The sequence below is a fragment of the Aquarana catesbeiana genome, linkage group LG03, assembly GCF_042186555.1.
Source record: "Aquarana catesbeiana isolate 2022-GZ linkage group LG03, ASM4218655v1, whole genome shotgun sequence".
Taxonomy (NCBI): Eukaryota; Metazoa; Chordata; class Amphibia; order Anura; family Ranidae; genus Aquarana; species Aquarana catesbeiana.
The window spans coordinates 44,822,380-44,844,269 of NC_133326.1; the positions used below are offsets into that span (position 1 = coordinate 44,822,380).

Sequence of the window (21,890 nt, forward strand, 5' to 3'; positions counted from 1 at the left end):
ATGGTAGAAGAAATGTGTTTTTAGGTAAGTATTCCTTTTTAGGGGTACTTTCTCTCTTAGTAGTTTTTTTTTTTTTTTTTTTTTTTTACTTAAAGGGGTTGATTCTATGCATTAAGGTGAAAAACCTCCTGTGCTGCAGCAGTTCCCCCAAGCCCCCCTTATACCTACCTGAGCCCCGTAATTCCCACGACGGGAAAGAGCACACCAGCTCCGGCCGGTGTCTCATGTCCTGATTGGATAGATTGATAGCAGCGCAGCCATTGGCTCCGGCTGCTGTCAATCAAATCCAATGATGCAGGCGCCGGGGGCAGAGCACGAGTGTCCTATTGGAGAACGCTTCTCCGGTGGGACACTCGAGAAGAGGAGGAGCCAGGAGCGCCTCAGAGGGACCCCAGAAGAGGAGGATCGGGGCCACTCTGTGCAAAACCAACTGCACAGCGGTGGTAAGTATGACATGTTTGTTTGTTTTTAAAACTGAACCTTTACAACCCCTTTAACCTCCCTGGCGGTATGATTATTTCGGATTTTAGGTGCTGAAAGTGGTACAATTATTTTGCATGGAAATTAGGCGTTTTATATTGTAGGTCTGTAATTCTTAACAATAACACACTTAAATCTGTCCACCAAGGGTCTAGTAGATATCCCGGGTATGATGAAGTTTGAAACACAAAAACATAAATTATAATATAATAAATAAATATAAATAATTTTAAAAAATAATAATATAATAATAATAAAATAAATTTCCCCACAATTCACTATCGCTCAATTCTGCAAGTGTTCTAATTTACTATCGCTGTTTTCTAGCTGGTCTAAAGCCACTTTTGACGTAAAGGGACACTTTTTGGTTGCTATGGACAATCCCCAGTTTCCAGGCAGAAAGAACAGTATATATAATATAAAACTGCATGCAGGGCATTGGACAAAGCACTGGGGACAAAAGGGATGTGAAATAATTTCATACAGTACTGTAATCTGTAAGATTACAGTACTGTATGTGTTATGGTTTGTACATTTTTTTTAAATTTGTCGCCAGGCTCCACCCCCATGTGTCGCAACGCTCGCAGGGAACGGAGCCTGGCACGGAGAGGCTTCGGGGGGACATCGCAGGATCCTGGGGACAAGGTGAGTAACACCGCACCAGGATCCCGCAATGTAATCCCGAGTGTGGCTCGGGGTTAAAGCTAATGGTACTGAAATTTAACCCCGAGCCACACTCGGGAAAACCGTCAGGGAGGTTAAGGCTTTCTTTTCTCACTGCTCATTAGGCTGAATAATTACAGAGGGAGTGAATTAGTAAAACTAGAGATTGCAAAATCTGTTGCAGCTCTGCATAGAAACCAATTAAAGAAAGTTGAAGTTTAACAGGCTTACTGGCCTGAGTACCAGGTAAAAATAAAGGGGGAAAAAGCCTTTTCAAAGGAAAACAAATGCAACCACCACATCTACGAACCTGCAAGCAGAAATATAATATTTTGTTTTTAATACTGCCTTAAACTCATCAGAAAATAACCCCCAAAATCCCTCTTGTCTTCTGATTCCAGTTAGGATGTTTATATATTTTTGAAAATGTAATTTTAGAAATAATGCACACTTCCACTTTTATAATGATTATGTTTATCTCTTGTCTTTATAAAACAGGTTCTTAAAACATATCCTGGAATCACTGAAGTAGAAATTTGCATCCTGTATGACAAAGCATAACAATACATGCAGAATTATCACCAATTTGGCATTAGAACCAGCTGATCTTGGAGTAATGAAGAAATCAAACTGTGGGGGTTGATTTACTAAAGCTGGAGAGTGCAAAATCTGGTGCAGCTCTGCCTAGAAACCAATCAGCTTCCAGGTTTTATTGCCGAAGCTTAACTGCACAAGCTGAAGTTAGAAGCTGATTGGCTACCATGCACAGCTGCATCAGATTCTGAGTGCTCCAATTTTAGTAAATCTCCCTCTGTGTCCTAAAAATATCGGGCTATTGACCCTTCAAGTTGGTTTTAATTTGCTGCCAGCACACTAAAGTTTGAACTTTTAATAGTGGCAGCTATACCTGAACTACAGCCCCCAAAATTCTTAGCCAAAGATGTCAATCTAGGCAAGTGGAACTAAACTGTATCTGAACACCACAAAGTGAAAATGCTATTTGATTCCCTTTTTTATATTCATCTATCCAATTCTTTATGCTTTATTTTGTTGAGAAATCACTATGAAAAACACCCCCCCCCTAAAATTTCTAGCTGTGGCCATCTTGAGTCAGGGCAGAGGATTGATGTAGCATTTACCATATTCATCGGCGTATAACACGTACTTTTTCCCCTGAAAATCAGGGGCAAATCATGTGTGGGTATTATAAGCCAATTCCTGGCTGCCTCGGAGTCGAAGGAGGGGGCGAGCGCCACTGGATTGCACAGAGCCGCAATCTCCTGTGTACCCAGCGCTAAGTCACACACAGCCCCTCCTCCTGGCCCAGCATTGGACCACTGTTCTGTCTGTCATAGGAGGCGGGTCAGGAGGCGGGACTGTGTGTGACTGAGCACCGGGTACACAGGAAATCGCGGCTCTGTTTAATCCGGCACTGGTGAGGCTGCAATGATGGGCAAAGGCGAGGCTGTAGATGGGCACTGAGCAGGCTGCATTGATGGGCAATGTAGAGGCTGCAGATTGGCACTGATCTGGCTGCATTGATGGGCAATGGTGAGGCTGAAAATGGGCACTAATCTGGCTGAATTGATGGGCACTGATCAGGCTGCATTGATGGGCAATGGTGAGGCTGAAATGGGGACTGATCTGGCTGCATTGATGGGCAATGGAGAGGCTGCAGATGGGCACTGATCAGGCTGCATTGATGGGCATTGATAAGGCTGCATTGATGGGCTGTGACCCTTATTTTGCTTCAAAGTTCTTTATTTAAAATGTAAGTTTTTTCCTGAAACTTCCCTCCTAAAATTAAGGTGCGTGTTATACGCCTGTGCATGTTATATGCCGGAAAATACGGTACTTCCTGGAATCCATCTACCCTTAGCTCAGGTATGCAGGCAGGAGCTGATAAATCTCCTCCTCCAGATGAAAGATAAAAAAGGCTTCTGGGATATATGACATAATTGTGGCCTAGCCAGAAACCAGGAAGCAACTAAAGAGATGTGGGAAAAAAAGTTTAAAACAAGTAAATATAATATACAGTAAAACTTTGGTTTGAGAGTAACTTGGTTTGATAGCGTTTTGCAATACAAGAAAAATGTTTTAATAAATTTTGCCTTGATATACAAGCGATGTCTTGATATAAGAGTAGCGTCATGTCACAACTGAGTATAAGAGGAGCCTCTAAGTGTAGCAATATGGTTACATTTAATGAAGGTACAACATTTAGCAAAGTATTGCTACACTTAGAGGTGCCTCTTCTCTTTTATACCCTGTAAAAAAAAATGCTTTGATATACAAGTGCTTTGGATTACAAGCATGTTTCTGGAACGAATTATGCTCGCAAACCAAGGTTTTACTGTACCTTCCTATCTATTTACTAAGGCTAGCAACAAGAGGGTTAAAAACTGTTAATGTTGGCTGAGAAAGTGTAGCTCCACTTTAATAACAATAATTAAATATCACAAGTAAGCAAAAAGCTATAGCTTTTCAAAGTGAGCTGACATTAGACCATTAAAAATTTAAAATTTCTGATTGGCTGATCTGGGTTACTTTATATCATTGCTCTTTGCACCTTGCTATTAAATCAGATGAGTCTACAAGACACTGGCCATTCTTAAAGAACAGAACCGTTTGTATCCACTAACAATCACTCTTCGTTTCTCCCTTCATTAATGGATTGCCATGGATTGAGTGATTTTGTCAAGAGGAGGAAAAGAAAGTGTCAGCTCACATTCCTCTTAGTGTGTTAACAGAATGAAAGGTGAGAAAGGTTCTTAAATACCTGTCTTCAAATTTGTCACCTGCAGTTCTGGCACGGATTCTGCTTCCCTCATGACTTTCTATTCTGCAGGTGTGGCTGGAACAGTTAAACAGGACTGCTAAATTTGGAGACCTCTGACAGGTTTAGACAATCTGTGAAACCAAGGTGTTTTTTTTAGCACATCCTAACGAAAAACCTCTCGGGAACACAGACTTCCTTGGCACCCTCAGAAATATCAGTAAATAATGCCATCCCTTTATAGAGAATGAGCCACATATAGACCTTAGGCAATATTATCCAGATCTGTAGCCAATTCCTCAGGAAGTGTTCCATAAACACAAAGAAGTTGATTTACTAAAGAGGAAGAGAACGTGTACTTTGGAAAGTGAATGTTCACCATAAGATGTAGCTTTGTTCGCTTCAATTGTCCAATCAAGCAAAGAAAAAAAAAATCATTTTTTTTTTAATTTCCCTGCATGTGATTGGGCATTGTAAGTGAATACAGCTTCTCTTTTTTACTACTCCCAAGGAACAGTGGATATTCACTTTTGTAAAGCGTAAGCAAACCCTACTTTTTTACTTGTACCTACAGGTAAGCTTATAATAAGGCTTACCTGTAGAAACAGTGAATATCTCCTAAATGTGCGCCATTTAGGTAATATTCACATTGGCGGTAGTCAATTGTGATATTGTTCATGCACAGTGCACTCTGCATTCAGGGCATACTGAGCATGCCCTGAATGCAGAGATTATTGTGGCACAATTGTAAATCCTGTGCACATGTACCCTCATCACAGCCCAGTCATTCAAATGGCCAGAGAGTGCGAAACCGGAAGGAAGTCAGAGCGAAGATGGAAGCACCAGCGGTGGTGGGTGGAGGGCTTCCTTTAACATGTAAAGCTGGCTATAAATGGTTTGCATCTCAGCCGGTTCAGCAGGGACCAGCCAAGATTCAAACCATATATGGGCGGGCTAAATTAACCCAAGTCAACCCATCAATTGATCCATTAATAGCAAGTCAGATTTTTTATGCGATCATTGCCAGTGGCCATGGCCACTAGCAATAATCACTGTGTTCTCCCGGCAGGGATGGCTCCCAGTGACCCCCTTCCCTCCACCGAAAGAACACAATAGCTCTAAAAGTGTGATTCCCCCATTAAAACTGACTGCTTTGGTTGCAGGAAAGAAAATCGCACCATCCATGGCAGGCTTGAGTCTGTCATAATGTGCTAGTTTGTATACCATATCTTTTTTTTTCAGAGTTTACTCTTACTTTTAGTAAACAGTCTCTATACCTTTAGTAAATCAATCTCAAAGGCTTCCTCTGCAGAGTCTATTGTACATTCACAAGATATGCTTGAGATGGTGCTATGGTACTAGATAACATGGAAACCATGCTTCAAAGTAGGGGGAGATGTACATGTGTATAGAGTACAATCTTTCAATTAAATCAAGGTTACTTGCAAAAAAAAAAAAAAAAAGTTAATCAAGTAAAAAAAAAGCTAAAATAAAATTCAACACATTAAATGTTTATGGTAACATTGGTCCTTCTCAAATATTTTGCTACCAAAAAAAATCCTAAAACGTTTCAGAGATAATCAGTAGTGTTGAAATAAATCTTCCTTCAGGCAATTGTTGTACATCTATGTTTGTGTGCGTGTGTAAATACACACATATATACCAATAAGTATTAATATTTACGGATGGGGGCTTTTGCGTGATACCTAATTTGGTTACACTTAAGCCCCCTTGTGGGTAATTTCATTTTACCTAATTATAGCTTGAGTGGTATTATGGCGTGGGAAAGCCCTATTTGGGATTTTCACAAATCATCTTTCTCCTTGAACCAAAACCAATTAGCCTGTGCCAAGGCCCCAGCATTTAAGAAATTGCCCTCTTTTCAAGTCCACAGTTTCAATTGCTGAGAGCAGCTTGGAAGTGAATGAGTCTATCCCACTTAAAGCTCCCCTTTAGAATGACTAAGGTTATAGAACACAGGCCACCTCTATAGAGCTCAACATGCCCTGAATGATGTAGTCCACTGACCCAAGACTTCAGCTTCATGTATCTACTGAAGCCAAAACAAATTTAGCAAACAAAGCCCCACAATCAGGCAATCAAGTACCAGGACTCCATGCCCCTCCTATTCTGCAAGGCAATCTTCCTAATAACATAGTGCAGATGCTGCTGATGATCCATAAAACCAACCTAGAGAACGGATTCAGACCAATAGGATTCATGATCTATTTCACTCAAGAGCTTCAAGATAGTTAAAAGTTAAGCCAGGCCTTGTTCACAGTTGAGAACCATGAACCATGACACAAAAAAAAAAATCATGTTGCACCTTTAATTTGTGCCCCGCGTGTGGGTCCCAGCAATTCACAGGATTATTGCTCCAGAGTTGGATTAGTAACGCTTGTAAATGTGGTTTAATTCTAATCACTCATGCTCTGCAACGCCCAGCCATTACCTGGGAGGCTCCCCTGAGCAATCTGCTGGAGCAATTCTAGTGCTAATCAGAGCTCCATGTGCTCTGGACAAAACTGAGAACTACTTACCAACCATAACAGGATGGTATCCTTTATTGCCACTGCAAGTCATAACTGCCAAAAATAACTTGATTGTATTTTAAACACCATTATTTTATTGTAAGTCTACCTACAGGAAGCTGCCTACTACCTACAATAAGTCAGTAAGAAACTCCACCCACAGTCCTCCCTGTGAGGTGAGATAGAAGCGTTCTGCATGGGTGTGACCAGCGGATGTACTTTTAAAACCACAAGCTTTAAAAAAAAAGGAATTAAAATAAAGCTTCAGGGAATTCCCATAACTGTAACCAAGACCCTAATCTAAAATTCAATTGCTGGGCAAAAATGTAAAAATAGACATCCAAATGTTACCAAAAAACATATATGAAATACTAATTGGAACACACATCATTCAGTAACTCTTGTCTGGTTGTAGTGCATGCTTAAAAAAATTTTGGGCTGCTGTGGAATTGTGGCAGCTGAAATGCTGGAGCGCACCAGTTTAGTTTTGTTTTCTTCAGATATCTAGGAAAGACTGAATTAAATGTATTCCTGTGATTGGAAATGTAATAGTTTAGACTATTACATTCATACCAAAATAAATGCACATATAGATGAACAAAGCAATGTGTGTACATTTATTGATGAACAGACCAATGCAATGGGTATATACAGTATATATATATATATATATATATATATGTGTGTGTGTGTGGTTTAGAAACATTATATATACACAAACAACATGAAAATTTGAATGGGGAAATAAACACTGAAGTGCATACAGGCTCCTACAGCTATTTTCTTTATACATCTATTCTATAGCATATTTTTCCTTTCTATGAGTACCATTTATATATCAACTTCATTATCTATCTATCTATCTATCTATCTATCTATCTATCTATCTATCTATCTATCTATCGACTATCCCCCCACTTATGAATACATTAGCTCTGATTTCTACGCATCTATAGTATGTTTACTCTCTTATGAGTACCATACATAAATCAGCTCTGCTCCCTATACGTTTATAGCATATTTGCTCTTTTATGAGCGCCATGCATATATCAGTTCTGTTTTCTATACATCTATACTATATTTACTGTGTTATGAGTGTCATGCATATAGCAGCTCTGTGCCTTATACAGCTATAGCATATTTAATTCTTATGAGTACCATGCATATATTAGCTCTATTTCCCATACATAGCTAGCATATTTCATCTCCTATGAGTGCCATGCATACGTCAGCTTTGTTTTCTATACAGTTAAAAGTATATTTCCCCTCTTATGAGTACCATGCATACAACAGCTCTGTGTCTTATATATCTGTTGTATATTTCCCTTTTAGGCATACCATTCATCTATAGTCAATATTGCCCTATTACAAGTACCCTATATACATCAGCCCTGTTTTCTATACATCTCTAGCATATTTCCTCACATTTAAATACGATGCATATAACAGCTCTGTGTCCTATGTCTTATACAACATGTGTAGCATATTCACCTCTTGTGAGTATCATGCATACATCAGCTCTGTTTCCTATACATCTATAGTTTATTTTCCCTATTATGAGTACTGTGCATACATTAGCACTATTTCCCATACATTGATAGTATATTTTCTCTCTTATACCATGCATACGTCAGCTCTGTTTTCTGTACAGCTCATGTATATTTCCCCTCTGCATACAACAGCTCTGTGTCTTATACATCTGTAATGTATTTCCCTTTTTAGGTATACCATTCATCTATAGTCAATATTGCCCTATTATGAGTACCCTATGTACTATGTCAGCCCTGTTTATTACACATTTCCAGCATATTTCCTCTCTTATGAGTACCATGCATACAACAGCTCGGTGTTTCATACATTTGTAGCATATCCCCCTCTTATGAGTACCAAACAATAGCTCTATTATATATATATATTATGATATCATATTTCTTCTCTATCTATACATAATCTCTGCTTCCCCTATTATGAGCACCCTGCATACAACAGCTTGGTGTCTTATACATCTGTAGCATATTTCCTCCCTTAGGCATACCGTACATCTATGGTGAGTCTTGCCCTCTTATGAGTACCCTACATACATCAGCCCTGTTTTATATACATATGTAGCATATGTCCCCTCTTATGAGCACCGTACATACATCAGCTCAGGGTTTTTTGCATCTATCTCATTTTTCCCCTCTTAGGCATACTATACTTATATGGTCAATCTTGTCCTCTTATGAGTACCCTACATACCTCAGCTCCGATTTGCTATACATCTATAGCAAATGTCCCCTCTTATGAGTATCATGCAAACATTAGCTTTGTATCTCATACATCCATAGCAGATTTCCCCTCCTATGAGCACTGCGCATACATCAACCCCAGGCCACCATCTCATCTAGCAGCAAAGTTGTTAGTTAATAAAATCAGAATGCTGTTTGTCCCATGGCATGAAGGCATTCTGATAGTAGAAGGGGTTGGGTGTAGCCATGAAGCCCACACAGCTTCCTCTGTATTTCCCTGATGATCAGACAAAGCGCAGTTTGACTACAAATAGCAGCTAAATGTGGCAGAAGAAAGCATGGGCGCGCTGTATTTGGTGTTGCCATGGAAACTGCATGCAGATTTCACAAATACTTTTTCGTATTTATTTGCAAGATCTTGAGATGGCAATCCCATCCCCTCCCAGTTGTCGAATGCATTGTGATAAGAAGATATGGGATAAGAGAACTTGGAAAATGGCCTAATCATTATTGTGTGAATGTTAAATTGTAGAACTACCCCCCAGAAATCCTAAAATACACTCTTTCCATCTTTCTTTATTTCTGCTTCACTTCACTCTTCAGAGCGATCCCTATCCCTTCTGAGCAGGAGCAAACAAAGCTGCCATGGCCCATGAAAATGAGCAAATTGGGAAGTTATAGAGATGGCTAGAAGGCTTCAAAGTAAGGAGGTAATATAAAAAAACTGCCTATCTATGTCATATCTCATATATATATATATATATATATATATATATATATATATATATATATATATATATATATAGTCTTTACAGTAGACTCTGTAGGCCATTTGGTAGAAGACAATCATCAAACTACTGCAACATGTGTGCAAATGAAAGATAAACCAATGGGCGTAATGAAAGAATGGGCTTACCTTTGTTATATCTTACAGATATATCATCATGTAACTTATGGTCTTCTCTTCTTTATGACGTCATGGAAGTTATTCCTACTTTCGGTTATCTAGCTTTATGACGGCTGATTTACACTCATACAGCTAGATAACCAAAGATAGAAACAAACTCCCCAACTTGCCACCAACCTGAATGCCACCAGTTCACCAAAGCCAGAATCTGCCAGGAGGAGAAGGAATAAAAAAAAAAAAAAAGGTCCATTAGAAGTGAGTAGGCCCTGGTAGTCAGAGGAATCTGCTCATCATGTAAGCCTAGGAACCTGGGCGGCTCTTCCCTACTTGAGGACGCATGCCATACGCTGCTCTACACTGATGATGGGAGCCAGTGAGCTCTCTGCCACCTATCTCTAATAATAACAGGCTGGATGGAGGTATGACATCACTCTGGAGACCCAATGGGAACACAGATATTTAAATTTCCCCAACTTCCCGCTCTTTTATCCAAAGATCTAGCACTCTATGGAATGTGCACAAAATAAACTTCATGCTGCATTGATTGACAGGGACGTCACCCCCTATATACACACCAACTAGAACAGTCTGTTCTAGTTATTTAAAAAATGTATATATATATATATATATATATATATATATATATATATATATATATATATATATTCACATATATATTTATTTATTTTATTAAATATATACATATTTTTCGGTAATGGGTGCACACAGAAAACAGTAATATATATATTTTTTTTTTATTAACTGTTTTCTGTTTTTTTTTTTTTTTTTATTTATTTTAATAAATATTTACTTTTTTTAATACAATATAAGAAAATATATATTTTTATGTATATGTAATACATATGCATATATATATATATATATATATATATATATATATATATATATATATATATATATATATATATATCCATATATTTATATATAGTACATACTGTACATATATTCTCTATGTATTTATATTCACAACATAGGGGGATAAATAAAAATATATATTTTCCCTCCTTGGCATTTGGCAGCAAAACAGAGGCCCTGCATTATAGTAGCAATGAGTGCCCAGCAAATACAGTTATAATAACAGCCTACACTCTACATGCACAAAAAAAAACACTTCCTGAATTTGGATTTATCTTTGCTTAACAAGTCTATAGAGAATCCACAAGCTACCTTTAATAAGTAAATGCAAAACATCTACGAAAAGACATATCCCTATTACCCTTGTCCCATATTCATAGCGCAGCGATTTTCTGCCTCATCATAATATGATAGCAAAGTATTACCAAGTACACTGATGGGCAAAGAGTAACATGAGGCCCGACACCACTTTCTTTGTCTAGAGTTGCTTATTAATAACGGAATTGACTTCATCCAATGCCCCCCATTGTGTGAAAAATTGGCAAAACTGATAGATTACTGTGTGACCTTTATTATGTTTATTTTCAATTTATGAAAATAAAAAAAATCAATATCAAATAGCGTTTATCAATAAGGACATTATAGATAATATCGTTTTAGTTCTGGCTTGTTGCAATACTGTAAAATATTTCACACAATTTAGGGAGTGTAAACAAAGTATATACATATGTAAAAAAAAAAGAAAAGAAAAAAAATGAAATTTCTGAGTATTTTTGCTGCGAGTCAGTCTATTGTAAAAAAAATATATAGAATGTATAGTTGTATATTGTGTACACAAAAGAATGAAATGGCACACGCATATATTAGGTGATATTGTCAGACACTCCAGTCTATTATACAGCAGCTATTCAAATCACCCTTGCAGAATAATAGCCACACCTAATGTATGCATACATTTGGGGGATTCAGATGCGTGCAGGGGAATGAATTAGTGTTTTTTATTTGTTCGGGGAAATAATGAAAATATAATGGTATTTGTATACCATTTTATTTTTTATTTGTAAGAAACTCGCCTATTTTCAGGAAACGAAGTATCTATCCTAAAATGTGTATGAAACCAACAATAAAAAAAAATCCACAGAGCTGCGCCTGTGTAGATTTTGTGTACTGAAATATTTTGGGGGCCACAAAAATAATTTCAGAAGGAACAGTACAGCAGATTGCATGCTGAAAAAAAATAATATAGTAGCAAATTATTTTCACAAGAAGTGTATAGAATTGCGCTAAATGCAATGCAGAATTGCAACCGACATTAAACAAAAGCACACATATACCAGCATATAACTTAAATTTCACATAAAAATATGAGTTCTTATAACTGCATGCTCTATTGAGCTTGACTGATACTGCACAATAATAAAATAATTGAAATCTAAAAAAAAAAAAAAAAAAAAAGGTTCTTTTTAAACTTTGTGATGAATTCTTTTTTTTTTCCAGAATGGAGAATGTACTTTTCGGCAGTACCTTTTCTATGTGAGGTCACGTAGAGGCTGATGCATTCCATTATGGGGAGTGCAGTAGCCCAAATTAAATATAAGTCTCTATTAGCACGAATACTGTACAAGAAATGTACAGTCACAGCTCGTATAAATTTTGAGGCATGGGAAGTGAATTTAGATAAATAAATACTTAATTCAATTATAAATTTAAAAAAATGCACATGGTCTCTATTGCCTAGATCAATATTTCAGGTGTAATCTCAATCCACATATATGAGCCTGATGCCTTCTTCCTAGTCTATAGCATGGCGCTGACCATGGTACTGGAAAGTTATGGACTTCAGGCAAGCGTCATACTGCAAAGTTCATGGGTAGGGAGTTCAGCAAACACCCATACAACAACTGTTGCCACACTTCAAAAAGATAAAAAAAAAAATATATATATATATATATATATATATTAATAATAATAATAATAAAAGAAAAGCCACCATAAATCCACTAAATAGATCACTCTAGATACAATTATTAAATACCAGGTCGCATATCTTAACATGAAGTTACTTTTTAATTAAAAATAACGAATGTGTATAATATATATATATATATATATATATATATATATATATATATATATATATATATATATATATATATATATATATATATATATATATATATATATATAATGTTGACATAAATACACAACTGTTTCCCCATTTAGGCTAAAGTATAGTCAAAAAAATGTGAGAGTCAGTATTGATATACTAGTGGTGAAGAGAGCAGTTTGGAGGAAAAGGCCCTATCTTGAAGGTTGTATGAGAGCTCAATTCAAAACCATGATCCGTGGCCCCATCAAAGCCAACTAAACCAACCCTGAGTTCCTGAGCAAGAATGAAATCCCTGAGTGTGCCAGGGCTGCACCACTCGTAGGCCATACCCACGTATACTGCCAGTGTGGGATGGATTCTTTCACTAATGTGTGACGTCACGAGTGTTTAATTGGGTCCAGCTATTTTTAGCCAGCCTGTAACAACTATTTTTACTTTTGGCCTCCAGTGCACGAGGAATACTTTTACCATCCATATTCATTCCTTCTTTCCAGCTGAATTTTAAGTAAATATTAGAAATATTAAATAAAAATATACAACCTGGACTATCTTTCTCTTATACCTAACATATCCTATATCTGGGAAATGTATCTGTCTTATACATTATATAGCTGTTCGCTCTTTACATATTGGTGGGCTGGGATGTGTGTTTCAATTATATTACCTTTTCAAATAGTTCAGGGTGCACACAAATTTATGAATTCATAATATTAGAATTATAAATATATTATATTGTGGCTGATATTCAAAACATAGAGAAAAAAACACCCTGGAGTATATCAGATGTCATATTTTTTTTCATTCTGAGTCCAGCTATCTGTAATGCATGAAGGCCTAACTGACCTGACACTGTACGTGTGTCTGTGAACAGAGGTATGTACACTTGGGTGCATATTCCAATTCTTACACCTTACATATGGATGTGTGTGTTTGTGTATATATATATATATATATATATATATATATATATATATATATATACTGAAGTGTGCATATTATTATATCATTATTCCTACACTTTACATATGACAAATGAAAATGTCTGTGTGTGTGTGTGTATATATATATATATATATATATATATATATATATATATATATATATATATATGTGTGTCTGTGTCTGTGTTGTGTCCACCTATCCAGTGTACAAAAGATTGTTAAGGTGTGCATATTATATATATATATATATATATATATATATATATATATATATATATATAGTGCAATGCACCTACCCTATGTAAAAATAGTTGCCTAAGAGTGTGCATATTATAATTCTTACACTTTGCACATGAATGTGTGTGTAGAGATAGATAGATAGATAGATAGATAGATAGATAGATAGATAGATAGATAGATAGATAGACATTCATATAGGTGTGTGTGTATACATTACACCTATCCAGTGTACAATTATTTCTGAAGTGTGTATAGTATTTAAGCATGAATTGAATGTGTATGTATAGTGCATTGTACCTACCCAGTGTACAAATGATTGCTCAGAGTGTGCAGATTATAATTCTTACACCTTGCACTTGAATGTATGTGTGGATAGATAGAAAGAAAGATAGATAGATAGATAGATAGATAGATAGATAGATAGATAGATAGATAGATAGATAGATAGATAGATAGATAGCAATGTGTGCATTGTACCTACCCAGGTGTGTATATTTAAATTCTCACAATTTGCGCAATTTACGCATGGCTATATATATATCTATATATATCTATATATATCTATATATATATATAGATATATATAAATATATATAGATATATATCTATATATATATATATGGGTTATAAGCTCATACACCTAAGGTAGCATGATATGTTGTGTCCTGAGCACCGAAAGGTTGACAGACAGCAGAATACTCATCACCCCACAAATACTAGCTAGCCTAGATTATATTAAACCTTATATAGTCGCTGAACTTTCCCCCAGATGAATAATTCCTAGGACAAGGCCCCTAGGACAAGGCTGCACCCACACTGTGTGATTCAGCCCCCCCAATATATGCCAATACAATGCCAGGCTGGGAGGTGTGAGGCCTTTAACCCCCACAGCACATTTCTCATCTGATGCGTAGACACTTTGGGGAAGAGATGGCGCCACTATTGGCCATAGCCTTGTTATTAATCTTCATCAGATCACCTGGTCAGACTGTAACAGAGCAGCTTCCATGTTTCCATACAATATAAAAGATATATAAAATCCACTCCTCCTGATCCATCGCCATAATCCTCCTGTGGGGGGTTGCAAAAAAAAAAAAAAAAGAACGAAAGAAAGTGCTCCTTTCCTTGCCAAGTGTGCCCCCCTGACTAGTCCTGTGGCCTATGCCTGTGGTGCCATTGTCTCTGGGTGATCCCTGTGCCCATGTGGCAGCCGATCGGCCTATAAGGTCTGGCAGCAGAAGGCTGGATCCCACAAACACTTACAAGGCAGCGTGCTTCTCCAGCTCAGCCATGGATGAATAGGAGCCATAGAGGGATTTCTTGCTGCAAGCATAAAAAAAAGGGCAGACAGGCTCCTCCGGCCATGGGCGATCCCTTGGTTGCACGGTGGCTTCCCGGCTATGAGTGGCTCCCCTGTGCCATGGCACCTGGCCCGGGCTCCTGGCGTCCTCACTGCTTTTCTAAGGCTTCTGCTCCTATTCCAGGAGCTGTCGGTGGCAGCAGGCTGAGTCCGCAGTGACGTCACCGCCACAGCATCTTACACACTCCAACCATTGCAGAGCAGAGGTGGAGGAAAGAGAAGAGGGGGTGGAAAGCAAAGAAGGGGGGGGGGGAGGCAATGAAAGGGTGGGAAAGTGGAGAAGATGGAAAGAGAGGGAATAAAAAGGAAAGAAGAAGAGAGGGAGAGAAAAGGGTGGAGGGGTGATGATGGCAGATCCCATTCTATACAACCTCAATCTATAATTAACACTCCAAAGGCATCTCAATTAAATGTTTTCTACTCTACCAGGTAACAATGTTTCCAACAAACACATGAATATAAATGCAGAAATCATGCAAGTGCCCTAACATATATGGATCTGTTTGTGTATTGACCTATCTATATAGACCTGCCTGAGAAATTATAGTCTTTCAAGCATCCAGCCTTCTCTTACAGGCATCCTAAAGACATCAAAATAAATGCATAAATCATGCAAGTGCACTAATACACATGGATCTGTTTGTGTATGGATCTATCTATATAGACCTGCCAGAGAAATGACAGTACAGCACTGATTTTTTTTTTTTTTAGTCTTTTTATTATAGGCATACTAAGATATACATATAAATACAGAAAATATTACAACTGTACTAATATATATGGATCTGTCTGTGCATGAACCTACCCTAATGGACCAGCCACACAAATTAGAACAAAGAAGAGATTTTTAAAGCATCTAGCCTTCTCTCATTGGCATACTAACACATAAATATACATACATCAATCAAGGGCACTAACATCTGCTTCTGCATGGATCTAGCTCTATGGACCAGCCAGAAAAATTAGAACAAAGCACAGGTTTTTTTTTAGTCTTCTAAGCATCTAGCCTTCTTTCGCTGGCATACTAACACATACATATAAATACATAAATCAAGTGCAACACATAAGGGCACTAACATCTATGAGTGCATGAATCTAGCTGTATGGACCAGCCACACAAAGTAGAACAAAGCAGTCTTTTAAGCATCTATCTTTCACTCAGTGGCTTATTAACACATAAATATAAATACGTCAATCATACAATGCACTAACATGTATTTGTGCATGCATCTATCTCTATAGACCAGCCACACAAAGCCCAGATTTTTCAGTTTTTCCAATCATCTAGCCTTTCACTGATTGGCATACTATAAATATATATATCTTGTATAGATATATATCTGTATAGATCTATATAGATCTATATCTATATAGATCTATATAGATATAGATCTATATAGATCTATATATAGATCTATCTATATATAGATCTATATCTATATAGATATATATACACACGTCAATCATACAAGTGCACCAACATATATGTCTCTGTGTATGGATCTCTATATATAGACCATGTAAAGAAATGAGAGCAAGGCACAGATTCTTCAGTTTTTTAAGAATAGGCTTCTCTCATTGGCACATGCACACCTTTGATTTTCTCCTACAAGTCGGCGTGTGTAATTACTAGATCTCAGGAGGCTTAATTGCTAGCATCAAGTGACATACTTCCTCCTAAATTGGCTGTGGGATTTTCTATTGTACATATCCTGCATCATTTGGGTGCCTATCCTTGCATCATCATTATAACCGTTAAATATCCAAATTGTCAGGGAAAAAAATGAGGTTCAGTATCCAGATGGAGCACAATGTTTATTTCATAACCACCCTGAAAATTCAGAACTGAATAAAGAGATCCCAGGGCATGGCAGTAAACAACAACCTGACAATAGATGGGTATAAGAGCTGGTGATGAAGACTACAGTAAGATCCTTCCATAAACATACATAAGGGAGGGCGATTGCTCCAGTTTATCGTCTTGCAAATCCTGTTTTTATGTTTTGCAATCCCCCTTGAAAGATAACGTTTTGTATACAGCAGGATTTCATTGTGTGGACAAGGCTTCCTTTCCCCCCTTTGCTAGCCCCCCAGTAATTCCTTGATCTCTTTTCAGTTTACAAGCCGCTGTCCAAATGCTGAAAATTAACTCAGATTAACAAACCACAAAGACTTTAATGCTATCCTGTTAGCTAGGCAATGGCCCTATACATAGCACCTTTGAATTATCCCATTATAGGGAAGTCTATAGAATCCCTTCCAGTTAAAAGGGGCCGTTCTGCGGGGGATCAGGGTGCAGAATTCATAGCAATTTAGAACTTTCTTTGATGAATTAGGGGGGGAAAAAAGGGAAGAAAAAAAAAGAAATCCCCTTCTTTTACATTGCAGACAGCCAAGAGCTGGCGGGCGGGGAGCCGGGGCAAAGCCATGAGCTTCTCAGGCTCAGCCAGCCCGGCAGGAGCAGCGGGGGAGGTCCCCGTCTGCTGAACTTAGCAGCGGGATGCGCAATCCATCAAACTGCAGACGGACAGACAGTGAGCCAAGTTCACCAGCAATCCCATTAACCCATGCAAAGCCTTCCACCCCACCCAGACCATAGAAACAAATTGCTGTTCTATGGCAAGGGGGGAGGGGGGCAATAGCACATCCCACCATTTAATAATACTGCCCATTTCTGTAGTCATCCCATGAATATTAGTTCCCTTGTTAAACCCAAAACCAAAAAGATATATCGTTTTAATAGATAGATAGATAGATAGATAGATAGATAGATAGATAGATAGATAGATAGATAGATAGATAGATAGATAGATAAATAGATAAATAGATAGATAGATTTGAGCTGACCAATTCTTATATGTGGTGGATGCATTTGTTTTCTATTTGAAGCTTATTTTCCTTTTTTCACCAGGTGATTCAGCAGTCTGTTATTTTGCAACTTCCGTTTACAGACCAAAAGTGGCAGTTCGGGACAAACCATTTTAGTCACAGGGGTGCTTACTGTGGTCAACTTTTATTCATTCATGTAAAACCTTTAAAACAAAAGGTTATGACCTAAATAAGAGTTTTGCCAGTGTTAAAATGTTTTAAATCAACCCTCCAACTGCCACTTTTGCTAGACAGTTTGGGAAAGAACAGACTTACTGGCAGGATCACCAGGTGGAGAAAAAAAAACGAAAAATGTAAACTAATGCAGCCACCACATCTGAGAATTGGTAAGCTGCAATATAATATTTTTTCTTTTGTTTTTGGATTTAACAGGGACAATACTGGTGACATGATGAGACTGTGGTGCCGCCAGAAATAGTCATGTATCCGAAAACATTTTTGCTGTAATGGAGCTCAGCTAGTGGGGTCCATAGTGCACCTAGGCTCCATGCACACTGGCTTAAAAAAATACATTTCATACATGTTTTTTTTCTGCCAGAAGCTCCAATCAAAAACGCAAACTCTAAACGCTGAGCTTAAAATCTGTCTCTTGTCCAAATGTGCATGGACATATATGATAACATTGAGCTGCTTCTATCCTCAGATTGACAATGCTGCTGTCCAAAGGCTCCATTGCTCCTCCCTCCAGAATGGAGACACCCTAAAAAGACAGGGGGTGTGCTCATCACCAGGTGGAAAAAAAAGAGATTAAAAAATAAATAAAACCAATGCAGCTGCCATGTAGGATTGGTAAACTGCAATATTCTACATTTATGTTTTTAGGTTTAACGTTTTTTCAACACACATAAGTCTTTAAGACAAGGATGCTGGTTTATTTTATTTTATTTTACCATGTGATCATGTTTCCCTTTTTTAAAACCAGACCATAAATATACCACCAACACATCAGACCATTCCATTGGAATTTTTTTTTGGGGGGGGCTATTTTAAGAAAAGAACCATATTTTTGCCAAATTCCATTCCATCATTGGAGAGCTGAATATGATCTTGGTCCAGTCTTATAAACATGCATCACGGTCATCTTTGACTGGATGGACGTCTGAATTAAAATCAGTCCAACAGTCTAGACCAGTGTTTCCCAACCTCATTCCTCAATATCTCCAATAGGCCATGCTTTGAGACTACTAAGGCATGGACTTTTATATAAAGCACCTGTGCAAGGTGAAGGAAATCCTGAAAATATGACCTGTACTTGAGGATTGAGGCTGGGAAACCATGGTGGTAGGTATATTTATAGGAGTGTGCATTATTTGTATCACAGATAAAGATTAGCAAAAGCCACGTGTCCAAAATGATCTTAATACCCTAATATACGAATACTTTCTGATGAAGAATGCTTTATTACAAGGGTAACTTTCTTATGAAGAATACATTATTATAAAGGATGCTTTCTGATGAAGATTAGCTTATCATATGGGATACTTTCGAATAAAGAACTCCTTATCATATGGGATACTTTCTGATAAAGAATGCCTTATCATATGGGGCACTTTCTGATGAAGATTACCTTATCATATGGGATAGTTTCTGATAAAGAATACCTTATCATATGGGATACTTTCTGATAAAGAATACCTTATTATATGGGATACTTTCTGATAAAGAATACCTTATTATATGGGATACTTTCTGATAAAGAATACCTTATCATATGGGATACTTTCTGATGAAGATTACCTTATCATATGGGGTACTTTCTGATAAAGAATACATTATTATAAAGGATACTTTTTTTATTATAAAGAATGCTTTATTATAAAGGATACTTTCTGATGAAGAACACATTATTATAAGGAATACTCTCAGAATACTATATTATAAAGGATACTTTATTAAGAAGAATATACTTTTTGATGAAGATTATTTTATTATTAAGGATACTTTCTTATGAACAATACTTTATTATTAAGGATACTTTCTTATGAACAATACTTTATTATAAAGGATACTTTCATGTGTATTCCATGCTCTGAATGCTTTTTTGTATCTTAAACAATCATCACGTATTTTTATCAATGACGTGTATTTAAGCTACTAAAAAAAATCGCCAATTTATTAAGCACCCACTTCAAAGTTTATTTGTCCTAATAATTAATTAATTCACAAGAGCAGCCAGGCTGACGATCTTTTCATTAAAAAATCCCCAAGTTTCCTATTGAATTATATCTGCCCCATTGCCATTGAAATAAAGACGCCAAGCAGACTTTTAGCCTAAGTATTTTCTCACAAACCTAAAGAAAAGTGCTCTCTTTTTTTTTTTTTTTCTCGTGCCTTTTTGTCGAATTCAAGCACCCAGGCAGTAGACGTGTCCTGCAGTTTAACTAGTTGGAAGTTCTTTGTTCAGGTCACACTGGGGCCCTATTGTATTCCTATAGAGAGAGCTTATTGCTAACCCAAGCTTGAATGGTCTTACACACAGCTCGGAGTCTTTGAGCTAGGGCTAGATTGATTTGCTTACTATATAGTTCAAAGAGAAATATAATACAAACACAGTCCCAGAGTTGTGTTTGCAGGGGCTGCACAGTCACCTGGTCTAATGCCAGTAGTCAGCCTTCATTTGTCATTATAGGAAGCTATGGTCCCTCCCAAGCTATACAATGCACACCTAACCTGCAAACCTGACACCAAGAGCAAAGGAGCAGCTCAACACCTAGGCCAAACCACACACACAAAAAAACAGAGGGGTTGGTTTTCTAAAACTGGAAAGTGAAAAATCTGGTGCAGCTCTGCATAGAAACCGATCAGCTTTCTAAAGCTTAATTGAACAAGCTAACACAACTGCATCAATTTTTGTGCCCCCCAAATTTTAATCAACCCCAGAGTGTCTGTGGGGTATAAGGGGCAAGCAAATATGTGAGTGCTTATAAGAAGTCTCTATTACAAATATATATATATATATATATATATATATATATATATATATATATATATATATATATATATATATATATATATATATATATATATATATATTACACACATAATACATACATATGTGAATTAAAAAATAAAACACAGACATATCTATAGTCTCTCTCTCTCTCTCTCTCTCTCTCTCTCTCTCTCTCTCCATATATATGATATAAATAAAGTGATATATATCCCTCTCTAGTATTTTTTTGCTTTTATTTTATATAGATAGTTGATTAATTTAATTTTATATATTTTATTTTATGTATTTTATATATATATATAATAGAGCGAGACGTTTTACATATATATATATATATATATATATATATATATATATATGTATTCTAAATAGTATACTACAGTATATGCTTTATAGTTAGGCATCTGGAAAACACATATTGGATGGTTGCAGTGACTTACCTTAGAAATGGCCAGATAAGCGGATTCCATTTTTTACTCCAGCACCCCAAGTTCCGAAAGGGAGGGCTCTGCCAAATATGTTGTATAGTGTCCGGGTCTCCCCCACCCTCTTCCCCCTTCACTTTTTTTTTTTTTTTCTTGCACCCTTCCCTCTTTTTCTATGATGGATAGAAGGGTTTGTGGAGCTATGGGGCCGTCTTCCGACCAGCAAAGACTGCTTTTCAGAATGAGGGGGGATGCAATCTGCAAGCAGATGTCATTTCAGCAGGAAAAGCCTATAAGATGTGGCATTTGGGTGAAGGCTGCTCACGTAGCGTCATACGTCACCTATAAAAACACTTTACATTCCCCACAGCTACTGCTCCCAAAATTTTCGCAAACTCTCTCCCTGTACTTGGGATCCATGGAAGGAAAGCTAATAATGAGCAGCTCTCTGAGAATTCACTCCAAAGGATGGAAACCACCCAACTAAGACATAGATAATAGGAGCACCAGG

General features: G+C 37.2%; 1 long non-coding RNA gene across 13 annotated transcripts in view; it reads right to left on the bottom strand.

Annotated features, from left to right (window-relative positions):
* The window catches only part of LOC141131318 (uncharacterized), a 139,662-nt gene that overhangs the window by 111,764 nt on the left and 6,008 nt on the right, over nucleotides 1–21,890 (bottom strand). For 2 of the 13 annotated variants that reach the window (XR_012242748.1, XR_012242737.1), the window contains exons 1-2: nucleotides 21,395–21,890; nucleotides 9,595–9,793 (exon numbers count right to left, since the gene is read on the bottom strand). The exon at nucleotides 21,395–21,890 is cut by the window's right edge. The exons of 2 other annotated variants lie outside the window; for them this stretch is intronic. This is a non-coding gene — a long non-coding RNA (uncharacterized lncRNA). Of the gene's footprint in view, nucleotides 1–3,922; nucleotides 4,054–8,688; nucleotides 9,045–9,594; nucleotides 9,794–15,015; nucleotides 15,249–21,394 lie in introns of those variants that run through there. 9 more of the 13 variants (XR_012242741.1, XR_012242742.1, XR_012242740.1 and 6 more) reach the window with 9 other exon arrangements.